This window comes from Sapajus apella, unplaced genomic scaffold (assembly GCF_009761245.1).
Source record: "Sapajus apella isolate SASKATOON/1434 unplaced genomic scaffold, GSC_monkey_1.0 scaffold5, whole genome shotgun sequence".
Classification (NCBI taxonomy): Eukaryota; Metazoa; Chordata; class Mammalia; order Primates; family Cebidae; genus Sapajus; species Sapajus apella.
The window spans coordinates 29,441,512-29,455,206 of NW_022436945.1; the positions used below are offsets into that span (position 1 = coordinate 29,441,512).

At 41.9% G+C, this 13,695-nt stretch overlaps 1 pseudogene; it reads left to right on the forward strand.

Annotated features, from left to right (window-relative positions):
* The first annotated feature begins 12,760 nt into the window (after positions 1-12,760).
* Positions 12,761-13,399, forward strand: LOC116546025 (annotated as a pseudogene).
* Positions 13,400-13,695: the final 296 nt, after the last annotated feature.

A 13,695-nucleotide genomic window follows, 5' to 3' on the forward strand; every position in this document is an offset into this window, starting at 1 on the left:
GCAGAAAGGCTGGGTGCGGTGGCTTATGCCTGTAATCCCAGTGCTTGGGGAGACCGAGGCAGGCAGATCACTTGAGGTTAGGCATTGAAGACCAGCCTTGGCAACATGACAAAACCCCTGTCTCTACAAAAAATACAAAAATTAGCCGGGTGTGGTGGCACATGCCTGTAGTCCCATGTGCCACCACAATCCCTTGCTACCTGGGGTGGGCTGAGGCACGATGATCACTTGAATCTGAGAGGTTGAGGCTGCAGTGAGCTGAGATCATTCCACTACACTCCATCCTGGGTGACAAAGTGAGACCTTGTCTCAAAAAAAAAAAACACATTCAGGAGCTCAGCAGACCTCATCCAGGTCTAATTGGAAAATTGTTTCTAACTGGGAAATTGTTGATTACACCTTTTTTCAGCTGTGTCTTTTTGGCCAGATGTTACCAAATGAGATCATTTCCTGTTCGATAGCTATATCAGGTCATGCATTAACTTAAATGATTGGGTTAATATGTCATGGGCCATTTAAGATAGTACAGTTGCTTTTCACATATCCTCATTTGGTCAATAATGTCTTTTCTATTTTGGTTCCTATTTGATATGTTGGAAAGGGATTGAAACTAGGAGATAAGTGATATGAAAAAGGCTTTTACATGTTTATGGATTGACAAGTTTATTTACTTGGGAACTTGAGAATACGGTTTTAATATTTCAGCAAAAGCAGATTGGTGTCTATTTTATTTAGGGATGCCCAATTTAATGATTTTATCAGTTATATTGGAGTTTGGTCAAGGTATTTAGGTATATTTAGCCTATCTTGCTGGGTTGCATATTTAAAGGACTGGGCTTCCACTTTTCTCAGGCTATCTGCTGCCCTTGGCAAATTCCTCCAACGTGAAGTGCCAGGGCATGCTGTCACCTTCATTGTTTGTCCATCCCTTCTGCCAGAAACTAGCCAGGAAACCAGGATCCGAGCTCCAGGAGAAGGCTGCCAATGCCATTGGCAGAAGGAGAGTGCCATCTTGTTTTTTACTTATTGCTGTTGAGCCTGGTATCCGTGCTACATTTGCTTCCCAGGATAATGGTGTGTGGTGATTCCCATGCGACATGGCCAGAGAAGCATTTCAGTGTTATCTGATGACACTTAGGTTCAGCTTTGGATCATCCCCTATGATGTGGACTGGGTGTTATGGCTTGAATTGTGCTCCCCTAAAATTCATATGTTGAAGTCCTAACCCCCAGTACTTCTGAATGTGATCTTCATTGGAGGTAAGGTCTTTACAGAAGTAATCAAGTTGCATTAGTCAGGGTTCTCTAGAGGGACAGAATGAATAGGATAGATATACACATGAAGCGGAGTTTGTAAGTAGTATTGACCCATATGATCACAAGGTGAGGTCCCACAATAGACCATCTGCAAGCTGAGGAGCAAGGAAGTCAGTCCGAGCTCCAAAACCTCAAAAGTAGGGAAGCTGACAGTGCAGGCTTCGGTCTGTGGTCAAAGGTCCAAAAGTCCCAAAGCTGATGAACTTGGAGTCTGATGTTCAAGGGCAGGAAGCATCCAGCATGGGAGAAAGATGGAGGCTGGGAGACTAAGCCAGTCTAGTCTTTTTTTTTTTTAAATGGCCTCTTGCTGTGTTGCCCAGGCTGGAGTGCAGTGGTACTATCTCGGCTCATTGCAACCTCCATCTTCGGGTTCAAATGATGTTCATGGCTCAGCCTCCCTAGTAGCTGGGAATATAGGCGTGTGCCACCACACCTGGCTAATTTTTTGTATATTTAGTAGAAATGGGGTTTCATCATGTTGGCCAGATTAGTCTCAGTCTTGAACTCCTGACCTTAAGTGATCTGTCCACCTCGGCCTCCCAAAATTCTGGGATTACCACCCATGGTGCCCTGCCTACAGTCTAGTCTTTTCACGTACTTCTGCCTGCACTTATTCTGGCAGGCAGATTAGATTGGGAGCTGATTAGATTGGACCCACCCACCTTGAGGGTGGGTCTGTCTTTCCCGGTGCAGTGACTCAAATGTTAATCTCCTTTGGCAACACTCTCACAGACACACCCAGGAACAATACTTTGCATCCTTCAATCCAATCGGGCTGACGCTCAGTATTAACCATCACACAAGTTAAAATGGGAGTAATTTGGGTGGACTCTAATCCGATCTGACTGGTGTCCTTATAAAAAGGAGAAATTTGGACACAGAGATTCCCAGAGGGAAGATGATGTGAAGAGACATAGGAAGAAGACACCATACAGGCGAAGGAGAGAGGCCTGGAACAGCTCCCTCCCTTGCAGCACTCAGAAGGCACCAGCCCTGCTGACACTGATTTTGGAAGTTAGCCTCCAGAACTATGAGATGATAACTTCCTGTTAAGCCACCCATTCTGTGGCACTTCGTTACTGTAGCCTTATCAAACTAATACAATGAGGTTGGATCAGGTCACCTCAGCAGTGTGTTTAAATCTGTGAATGACCATTTCACTGCAGCCTTCCCAACAATGTGTTTTTTTCTTTGTTTGTGAGACAGAGTCTCGCTCTTATTCCCCAGGCTGGAGTGCAGTGGCATGATCTCGGCTCACCGCAACCTCTGCGTCCTGGGTTCAAGTGATTCTCCTGCCTCAGCCTCCTAAGTAGCTGGGATTACAGGTGCCTACCACCACGCCTGACTAATTTTTTGTATTTTTAGTAGAGATGGGGTTTCACTATGTTGGTCAGGCAGGTCTCGAACTCCTGACCTCAGGTGATCCACCCACCTTGGCCTCCCAAAGTGCTAGGATTACAGGCGTGAGCACCAGGCCCCAACAATGTGTTTTATGATATCTTAAAATCTCCAAATCTCCAGCACATGCCTGGCTAAAATAATATTACCATTTGTTAAATAAACAAATGAATTGAATCCCTGGGAGCGGTGGCTCATGCCTGTAATCCCAGCACTTTGGGAGTTCCGGGCGAGTGGATCACGAGGTCAAGAGATCGAGACCATCCTGGCCAACATGGTGAAACCCCATCTCTATTTAAAAAAAAAAAAAAAAAAAGCCAAAAGCCGGGCGTGGTGGCACACGCCTGTAATCCTAGCACTTTGGGAGGCTGAGGTGGGTGGATCGCCTGAGGTCAGGAGTTCAAGATCAATGAACTTTTATATTGAATCTATGAACTTTTTTGCAAAAGCACCACCCATTATTCCCTGTATTTGTCTTTGAAATTATGTCCAGTTGATGCCTCCTTGCTGTTAGTTTGCTCCCCCAACTTCCCCTCCCATTGTCCCCATCCCTCCACCCCCAGCCCAGAACAAAATAGGATCTTCGTGTACGTCTAGCTCTGCTATTACCATCAGTAGAGGGCCTCTCTTGCACATCAGGCCAGCTTCCCCTTGAACCTCTTGTCCCCTTAGAGGAACTAGTTTAGGAAAACTCTGTTCTCCCACCTCAATAAATTGCCCAGATCCTGGGTATGGACAAATTGGCAACCCAAAATTGCAAAAGGTAGCTGATTACCCTAAATGCAGGAACTCTCTGGAAAGCACCCTATGATGACAAATAGTTTTTGCTTGAATATAGCTGGATGAAGATGAGCGTGTGATCCCTGCCAAGTTAGATGCTGTGGGAATACACCCTCTGTCCTCAAGGATTTATGTAATAGCAGGAAAGAAAACAGGACACTCATTGCTATGCTAGGAGGCAGCATTTGTAGTAAACACTGCGTGAGAGGTATGAGGGAACAGAGGAAGAAGTTCATTTTGACTGGGGCAGCCAAATAAGACTCATGGTGGTGGCCAAGTGCAGTGGCTCACGCCTGTAATCCCAGCACTTTGGGAGGCCGAGGCAGGTGGATCACAAGGTCAAGAGATCAAGACCATCCTGGCCAACATGGTGAAACCCTGTCTCTACTAAAAATACAAAAATTAGCTGGGCTTGGTGGCACGTGCCGCTAGTCCCAGCTACTCAGGAGGCTGAGGCAGGAGGATCGCTTCAGCCTCTCCTGAAGGAGCAGAGGTTGCAGTGAGCCAAGATGGCACCACTGCACTCCAGCCTGACGACAGAGACTCCATCTCAAAACAAAACAAAATAAAAAAACAAAACAAAAAGACTCATGGTGATGAGCCTCAGATGGAGATGAAGGGAACTATGCTTTGTGCAAGGTACCAATGTATTCCAACGACACCCTTCCTTGTAAAGTGAGCCGGAAAACAGGCTGACAGTCAGTGGGTACACACCAGTGCAAGTGGACCAGTTAGTCACAGTCAGAGTCAAACTGTGTTCTCACTGCATAGAGCCTGGGCCGAACTCTTGTTGAATATTTTGCATATCAGTGCTACTGGCAAACCAATATTTCCTTTTCTCTGCGTTATCACTTTCTCTTTTCTCTCTCCCTCCCCCGTCCTCTCCTCTTATCTCCCTTTTCTCATCTTTTCTTTTTCTTTCTCATTAACTGATGACAAGAAATAGATGGTCCGGATTTGAAGTTTGGCTCATAAACTTTTCTTGGCTTATTTCTGATAATAAAGGCGATAATGCTTGTGAGGAAAAACACTAAAACTATAAAAGTGATGTAAAGCAGAAGAAATTTGAAGTCTTTATTAATCTCATTTAAAACAAACAACTGGATAACTATTAAAAAGACAGGAGAGGCCGGGCACAGTGGCTCACACCAAATTCTAGCACTTTGGGAGGCTTAGGCGGGAGGATTGCTTGAGTCCAGGAGTTTAAGACCAGCCTGGGCAACATAGCAAGACACTGTATGTACAAAAAAATATTAACCTGGTGTGGTAGTGCGTGCCTGTAGTCCAAGCTACTTGGGAAGCTGAGTCAAGAGAATCACTTGAGCCTGGGAGATGGAGGCTGCAGTGAGCCGTGATCATCTAAAGAAACTGAAAATAAAATTAGTAGATGACCGAGCACTATTTTAACTCTCTGTATATTTGGCTTTTTGTTTTCTATATTTCACATATATATATACCAGTCTTGGTGGCTCATGCCTATAATCCTGGCACTTTGGGAAGCTGACATGCATGAGGCCGGGAGTTTGAAACCAGCCTGGGTAAGATGGGTAACATACCAAGACCCTGTCTTTACCGAGAAAAAAAAATTAGCCAGGCACGGTGGCATGCACTAGTGATTATCCTGCCTCAGCCTCCCGAGTAGCTGGGACTACAGTTGCATGCCACCACGCCCAGCTAATTTTTGTATTTTTAGTGGAGACTGGGTTTCACCATGTTTGCCAGGATGGTCTCAATCTCTTGACCTCGTGATCCACCCACCTCAGCCTCCCAAAGTGCTGGGATTACAGGCGTGAGCCACCACAGCCGGCTGAGTTTAGATCTTAAGCAGAGTGATCCAGAGACCAAAAGCATCACCCTCGTGAGCGAGACTCTGTCTCAAAAAAAAATTATATATATGTAAATTTTAATTTTTTAATATTTATATAAAATAAAATTTTAAATTTTTAATATTTATATAAAATATATATTACTATAGAATATATATTATATATAAATTTTAAAATTATATATATATAATTTTTTTTGACACACACGTATACATATATATACCAAATCTTTGCCCTCAGTCCCTCCCCTAAAATAGTCATCGGTGGCTCTAGCTTCTCATTATATTGCTAACCCACTGTCTCTTCTTGTCTCCCTTTTCTTTTGCAAGCAAGCTTGAAACCTCCCCAACTTTCTGTTCACTTCTTCTGGATAGCAATTCAGTGCTATTGTTGTCATCCCTTATTTTCAAAACATTTTTGCTACTAGCTCATCTTGTAGATTAATATATCAATTAGGATTAGGTTAAATTGTATGTGACAGAAAACCCCCAAACAGTGGTGGACTGTGCAAGATAGATGATTTTTCCCTACTGTGCAAATGAAATAGAGAAGTTGGTGTTCCAAGGCTGGTCTGGCAGCACTGCCATCTTCAGGGACTCGGTTTTCTTCTCTCTTGTTTTTCTGAGCTCAACTCATGGCTTTCATTTTATGGTTCAAGTTGGCTGCTCAAACTTAAGCACCCAAGAAGGAAGGGACAAAGAAGAATGCCAGGCGCAGTGGCTCACGCCTGTAGTCCCAACACTTTGGGAGGCTGAGGCAGGCAGATCACCTGAGGTCAGTGGTTCAAGACCAGCCCGGCCAACATGGTGAAACTGTCTCTACTAAAAAATACAAAAATTAGCCGGGCATGGTGGTGTACACCTCTAGTCCCAACTACTTGGGAGGCTGAGGCAGGAGAGTTGCTTGAATCCAGGTGGTGGAGGTTGTAGTGGGCTGAGATCTTGAGATCTTGCTACTGCACTCCAGCCTGGGCAAGAGAGCAAGACTCAGTCCCAAGGAAAAAAAAAAAAAAAAGAAAGGACAAAGAAGAGACAACTACCTCTTCCCATTAAAGATATTCCTGGGGGCTGGGCGCGGTGGCTTACGCCTGTAATCCCAGCACTTTGGGAGGCTGAGGCGGGCAGATCACGAGGTCAAGAGATCGAGACCATTCTGGCCAACACGGTGAAACCCTGTCTCTACTAAAAATACAAAAAAAATTAGCCAGGCGTGGTGGCACTCGCCTCTGGTCCCAGCTACTCGGGAGGCTGAGGCGGAAGAGTTGCTTGAACCCAGAAGGCAGAGGTTGCAGTGAGCCGAGACTGTGCCACTGCACTCCAGCCTGGTGCCGGAGCAAGACTCCGTCTGAAAAAAAAAAAGATATTCCTGGGGTTTCTTGGAGGTTGCCTACATCCCATTAGCCAGGACTTAGCCACATGACTACATTCAGCTGAAAAGAAGACTGGGAAAAATAACCTTATTAATAGCTACAGTGCTTAGTTGAAAATTATGTTCTATTGCTAAGGAAAGGGATTTTGGGGGATAGTCACCAGTCTCAAACACAACTAACAGTGTTTTACCTTGAACACAAGGAAAGGCTTTTCAGGCTGATATACAAGAACATGCACAGAGGCAGGAAAATGTGTTCACTGTGGCTTGAACAGGATATGGGTGGGAGGTCAGGCCAGAAAGAGAGGCAGATGCCACGTTAGGAAAGGCTTTGAGAGTCAGGCTTAGAAGTTTGCTTTCATCCTGTAGGCAGTAGGGAGCCAAACAGATCCTTATATTTGATATAAATGCTTCCAGGGATTTAAGCTAATTGCTTGACTGACTTCATTTTTATTTATTTATTTTGAGATAGGGACTCACTTTGTCACCCAGGCTGGAGTGCAGTGGCACCAATACAGCTCACTGCAGCCTCCACCCCCCAGGCTCAAGCCATCCTCCCACCTTAGTACCCCAGGTAGCTGGGACTACAGGTGTATGCACACTGGGCTAAATTTTGCATATATATATATATATATATATATTTTGTAGAGACAGGTTTTTGCCATGTTGCCCAGACGGGTCCATTTTTTGTATATACGTATGTATAGAGAGACGGAGTCTTGCTCTGTTGTCCAGGCTGGAGTGCCGTGGCCAGATCTCAGCTCACTGCAACCTCTTCCTCCCAGGTTCAAGCGATTCTCCTGTCTCATCCTCCCAAGCAGCTGAGATTATAGGCACCTGTCACCATGCCCAGCTAATTTTTGCATTTTTAGTAGAGATGGGGTTTCATCATGTTGGCCAGGCTGATCTTGAACTCCTGACCTCAGGTGATCCACCCTCTTTGACCTCCCAAAGTGCTGGGATTATAGGCCACCACACCTGGCCCCATTATATATTTTTTAATGTAACAATTGTGACATGTAAGTCCCAACATTTCAAAAACAGAGGAATGAATAAAACCAACCATTGGGAATCATGTTATGCTAAGACAATTTCTGTTAGTGGTTTGGCTTTGTTTCTGTATGGTCTTTGGAAACACTGTTGTAGTCGTAATGTGCGTGTACAATCCCAAGTCCTGTTTCTCATTCTTCTTTTTCTTTTTCTTTCTTTCTTGTTTTTGTTTGAGATGAAGTCTTGCTTTGTTGCCCAGGCTGGAGTGCAGTGGTGTGATCTCTGCTCACAAAAACCTCCACCTCCTGGGTTCAAGCGATTCTCCTGTCTCAGCCTCCCTACAGGTGTGTGCCACCATGCTTGGCTGATTTTTTGTATTTTTAATAGAAATAGGGTTTCACCGTGTTGGCCAGGCTGATCTTGAACTCCTGACCTCGTGATCCGCCTGCCTTGGCCTCCCAAAGTGCTGGGATTATAGGAGTGAGCCCCCGCGCCTGGCCCTGTTTCTCTTTTTTACATAACTTTGCATCATAAGCATCTCCTGATATGATCACATGATCTTCTTAAATACTGTTTTCAAATGACTGTATAACATCCCAGTAAAATAATCTACCAACCATTTCTGTACAGTGTTCTACATTTTGGCCATTTTGGTTGGGTATTGGCTAAATTATTTTTTACATTTTGTAAGAGGTTGATTACTTCAACTTCATGAGATTTTTGTTATTTGTGACTATATCATTAGAGGACATTCAATTTCAAGTATTAGAGTAATGAACTGTGGCTTAGGTAAGATGTTTATCTCATATAATAAAAAGTAAGAGGTGGTAAGTGGGTCAACAATGTCAGGTTTCTGCTGTGTCTCTCTGCAGTTTTATGGGTTTCTTTGCTTGTCCTCAGGGCTTCTGCAGCCCTCAAGACATCTAATTCTCACACAACTACCCCCAAAGAATGCAAGGAAGATGGGTGCTCCTGCCTATGTCTACTTAATCTAACTGATGAGGAGCACCTCTTCCAGGAGCAAGCAAGACTTTCCTGAACATTTCATTGTTGAGGACTGGGTCACGCAGCCACTCATAGCTGCAAGAGAAGCCGAGAAGCAGGAATCTGAAGATTCTTTTTCAGTTTTAGACATCATGATTCATTCCCTGGAACAGAACATTTTGTCTATCCCAAAATAGAGGCTCTTTTAGCAAGGAGGAAGACATGACTATCGGGCAGGTAGTCATCTATGTTAAACATGGGACTTATTGTGGAGACAAAACCACGAAAATATTTTTCAGATAAAGTTCTCAGAATCTACCCTGTATTGCTGCAGGGGCTAGAATGGAGAAACAGACCCTCCAAATGCAGCACTGGACTTCAAAGTATTATTATTATTATCATTATTATTATTTTAAGCAAATGATGAATGGTTTTGCTGTATATATATTTTTTCTTTACAATGAAACTTCATCTGCCTTTTTTTAAAATAAAAAATTCCCAGCAAAGCAAAAAACTGAAGTGAAACCAAATACATTAGAGAATCATTGAAGAGAATAAACGATATGAGTATAGCTCTTCATTAAAAATAGATTGTAGTTATTTTTCTGATGATAGAGTTAATCCTTATTGATCATTAAAAATATGCAGAGTACAAAAAAATTAAAGAAAAAAGTGAAAAAATTATCTTCAATTTTACTGTTCAGAAACAGTCACTATTACTATTGGGTCTAATTATTTGTAGCCTTTCAGACATATGAATAAATTTTTTTCTTATCTAATTTTGGCTGGGTGTGATGGCTTATGCCTGTAATCCCAGCACTTTGGGAGGCTGAGGGGGATGGATAACCTGAGGTCAGGAGTTTGAGACCAGCCTGGCCAACTTGGCGAAACCCCATCTCTACTAAAAATACAAAATTTATCTGGGTTCAAGGTGAAATTTGGGTAAAAAAAAAAAAGTATCTGGGCATGGTGGTGCACACCTGTAATCCCAGCTACTTGGGAGGCTGAATCACTTGAACCCAGGAGGTGGAGGTTGCAGTGAGCCGAGATCATGTCATTGCACTTCAGCCTGGACAACAGAGCGAGACTGTCTAAAAAAAAAAAAAAAATTAAAAATTAAAAAAAATAAGGCCGGGAGCAGTGGCTCAAGCCTGTAATCCCAGCACTTTGGGAGGCCGAGGCGGTGGATCACGAGGTCAAGAGATCGAGACCATCCTGGTCAACATGGTGAAACCCCGTCTCTACTAAAAATACAAAACATTAGCTGGGCATGGTGGCGCGTGCCTGTAATCCCAGCTACTCAGGAGGCTGTGGCAGGAGAATTGCCTGAACCCAGGAGGCGGAGGTTGCGGTGAGCCGAGATCGTGCCATTGCACTCCAGCCTGGGTAACATGAGTGAAACTCCGTCTCAAAAAAAAAAAAAAAAAAAAAAATTAAAAAAATTAGAGATTTTACTGTACAGATAGTTTAATTTTGAAGCCTACTCTTTATAATAATAAATCTATGTTCTTTTAAAAATAAAGTTTTTCGGGTTTTTTTTTTTTTTTTTGCTTGTCTCTTTTCCATTTGATGTGTACCTCTTGTTGTATTATAATGAGTTAACTTAAAAAGTAATTTGTCTTCTGGAAGGGGAAATGCTGTAGATGTACATTGATCCAGGGAGTCCCCTTACTCATTGGCTGTGTGGCCTTATGTAAGTTGCTTCACCCTTTTGAGCTTCAGTTTTCTCATTTATAATGTGAAGATGTTGATAATAATAGCAATAGTGGTTTTCGCTGTTTTATGGTTTTCTTGTGCTAAATAAATGATAATATAAAAGGACATTATAAATTGCATCTGAAAGACAAAAATTTAAAGTTAAAATAAAACTTAGTATTGCAAATATCTTTTCAAAATATTTTTAGAAATCTCATTATATTTGGAAGATTATTTAAAAGACAGAAATTAGAGAGTAACTTTATTTTCTATTTTGAATAATAAATACCATAGACATAGGTTCATTCAAAATTGTAAAACTTGTTTTGTTTTTGGTAAACATTTGAAAACTTAAATTTATTGTTTGGAAAAAACAGTTTAATAGAAATTTTGCTTTTTAAAAGGTTTATGTGGTTAAAAAAAACAAAAACATTTGTTTATGACTAATCTTGAAATTTTATGTGTAATTTAAAATGTCATTTAAGCAGGAAGGTACTCATTTAGGAGAAATTACAAAAATACTCCTTTTTCTTTTAAATGATTAAAAAATGCACAGCTACAATAATTTAGGTAATAATAATAATAAGGAGAAAGCAGCAGGGTGAGTTTGAAACCATGTCTTGCAATCGTTGACTGCACTTGTCACAAACATGTTTTCCTCTAATGAGCATCAAGCATTTCCCACTACCTCTTTCTTTTTGAGCACAGACACTGAGTTAATTTCCCCGAAACCTCACTTTTTTATTTCTGAGTACTCCTTTATCTTCCCATGAGGAGATAAAGTCACTAAGTTAGCCCAGGATGTGTTTCCTAGGTATCATTTCCATTATAAGGGAAAGTTAAGACAGGGCTTCTAAGAGGTTTAATGCAAAACCCTCTGGAATCCCTTGTTTTTGGAGACTATCTGGAAGTTTGAATTGGCATTGGGTTGGAATCCTCTAAATATGACCCTGTGTAAGCTGAGTAATGAGGAAGATGACTTTGCTATGCTCAGCTGTGGATCAGTGATTCTCCCCTGAGAATCAACTGCTATAAAAATCACTGGTTATTATGTAAAACATGTTGTCACTGAAGCAATGACAACGGTTATAGAGAAAATTTAGGTAGACTTGCTCAACAAAGTTAAGAAATAAAGAACAACTTTTCATGTGGTTCATGTAAATGGTAGATGCTCGTTATAGAAAATGTGGGAAATACGTGGCTGAGAGGCATGGCTCATGCCTGGAATCCTCGCTTACCTCCTGCTGTGTGGCCCAGTTCCTAACAGGCCACAGATGGGTACCGGTCTTCGGCCCCAGGATTAGGGACCCCTGACCTAGAGGTTGCCTCTATAAACATCTGCATGCGTGCATATAACAAGTTGAATCCAATTTTGTTTTGTAACCTGCTTTTTTCACCTAATAGTATATTGTGAGCATGTTCCTATGTCATTAAAGATTCTTTGATTTGCAGTGAGCTGCTATTGCCTGCTTCCTAGGACTGAGCCACCAGGAGCAAAGAAAGCAAATTAATGCCTCCAGAAGGACATGGTTGACTCTGGTGCCCATACTTGTCTCTCTTTCATTGAGCCCATGACTCTTTTTCCTGACAAGCAATGCCAACTGGTGTCAAGTCTCAGCTGATGACGTATTTTGTTGTTGTCGTTGTGTTGTTTTATCTGTGGACCTAATTGCAATTTATAAATAAGTGCATATTTTCACACAGATGTTTTGAGCTGGCTTGCATCAGTAATAAAGTGAATGAAATTCAGAATTGTACTTAACTGGCTCAATATTTATCATTTGTCTTGAGCAGGGGATATTTCCAAGACAAGAAATTCATTGGTGAGGAAGAAGGAATATGCTAATCTGAATCTAGCTTCAAAGCTGTGGCCAAATTATTCCTGATTTGCTAACAGGTCAAATATAAAATTTCTCTTGAAGTAAGGAAAACTTAAAGCGTGTGCTATGTGCTGGTGAGTTGTTTTTCTCAACCATTTTTAATACTACAAATGGAATCTTTAAGAACAAATAAACAAAACCTACATTCATCCAAAGCCAAAAATCTGTACACATTCTGGACATTTGTGCAAAAAAATTTTAAATGGCTACATGTAATTAAAACAACACTGGTAATTTACTTTCCAGCTCAGGACATACCCTGACTTCCTTGTGTTGTTTGTACGTTCCTGTAAAATGCATTTATTTATTTTTAAAATTTTTCTATTTTTTGTAGAGTTGGGGTCTTGCTGTGTTGCCCAGGCTGGTCTCAAACTCCTGGGCTCAAGTGATCCTCCCACCTTGGCCTCCCAAAGCACTAGGATTACAAGTGTGAGCATCTGTGCCCAGCCTAAGATGTATTTTATTCACTTAAGAGAACTACCTGTTCAGATTATGAATTGACAAGTCATATCAATTCTAGTTTTGTGTGACTTTCAGAAGACAATCACACACTTCATCTATAAATCAGCATATGTCTGTAACATCTTCCAAAACTCAGGAGGGCGGGTGAAAGCCATTTTCACACATGTTCACATTGTCAGCAGAAACTGTGTGGTAGTGGGTGAAATTCCTTTTGCTTAGTTGTACAATGGCGGTAGCTAATAAAAACGGCATTTAAAAATGAATGTCAAAAACATGTGCTCACACAGGAAATTACAGGCATTTGGGAATAAAAAGACAAAAAGAGGCGAAGAACTATTCTTTAAAAGTGCAAGGGCCTTTCCGGCGGTGACCACCTACCCACGAGAACATGCCTCTCGCAAAGGATCTCCTTCATCCCCCTCCAGAAGAGGAGAAGAGGAAACACAAGAAGAAACGCCTGGTGCAGAGCCCCAATTCCTACTTCATGGATGTGAAATGCCCAGGATTCTATAAAATCACCACGGTCTTCAGCCATGCACAAACGGTAGTTTTGTGAGTTGGCTGCTCCACGGTCCTCTGCCAGCCTACAGGAGGAAAAGCAAGGCTTACAGAAGGATGTTCTTTCAGGAGGAAGCAGCACTAAAAGCACTCTGAATCAAGATGAGTGGGAAACCAACCATCTCAATAAACACAGTTTGGATAAAAAAAAAATGCAAGGAACAGAGAAAGGGGAAAACAAAAGCTTTCTTCTGGAGCGGGAGGAAAAACAACAACAGAAAGTTTCTTCTTTTTTGGATGAGAATTGTTGTAGCCTTTGAAGTTTAAAATCGATCTTAGTCAATGAGCCATTTGGAATTCAGGATCAGGCAAACTGGCTTGAGAGGTTGGGGTATTCACCTGGTGGAGAGACCTAACAGGTAATATTTAAATGATGCAGCTGCAGCCTGAAGTTAACGATACCAAGGATATTGGCAATTCATGTGGCCCTCAGCAAGA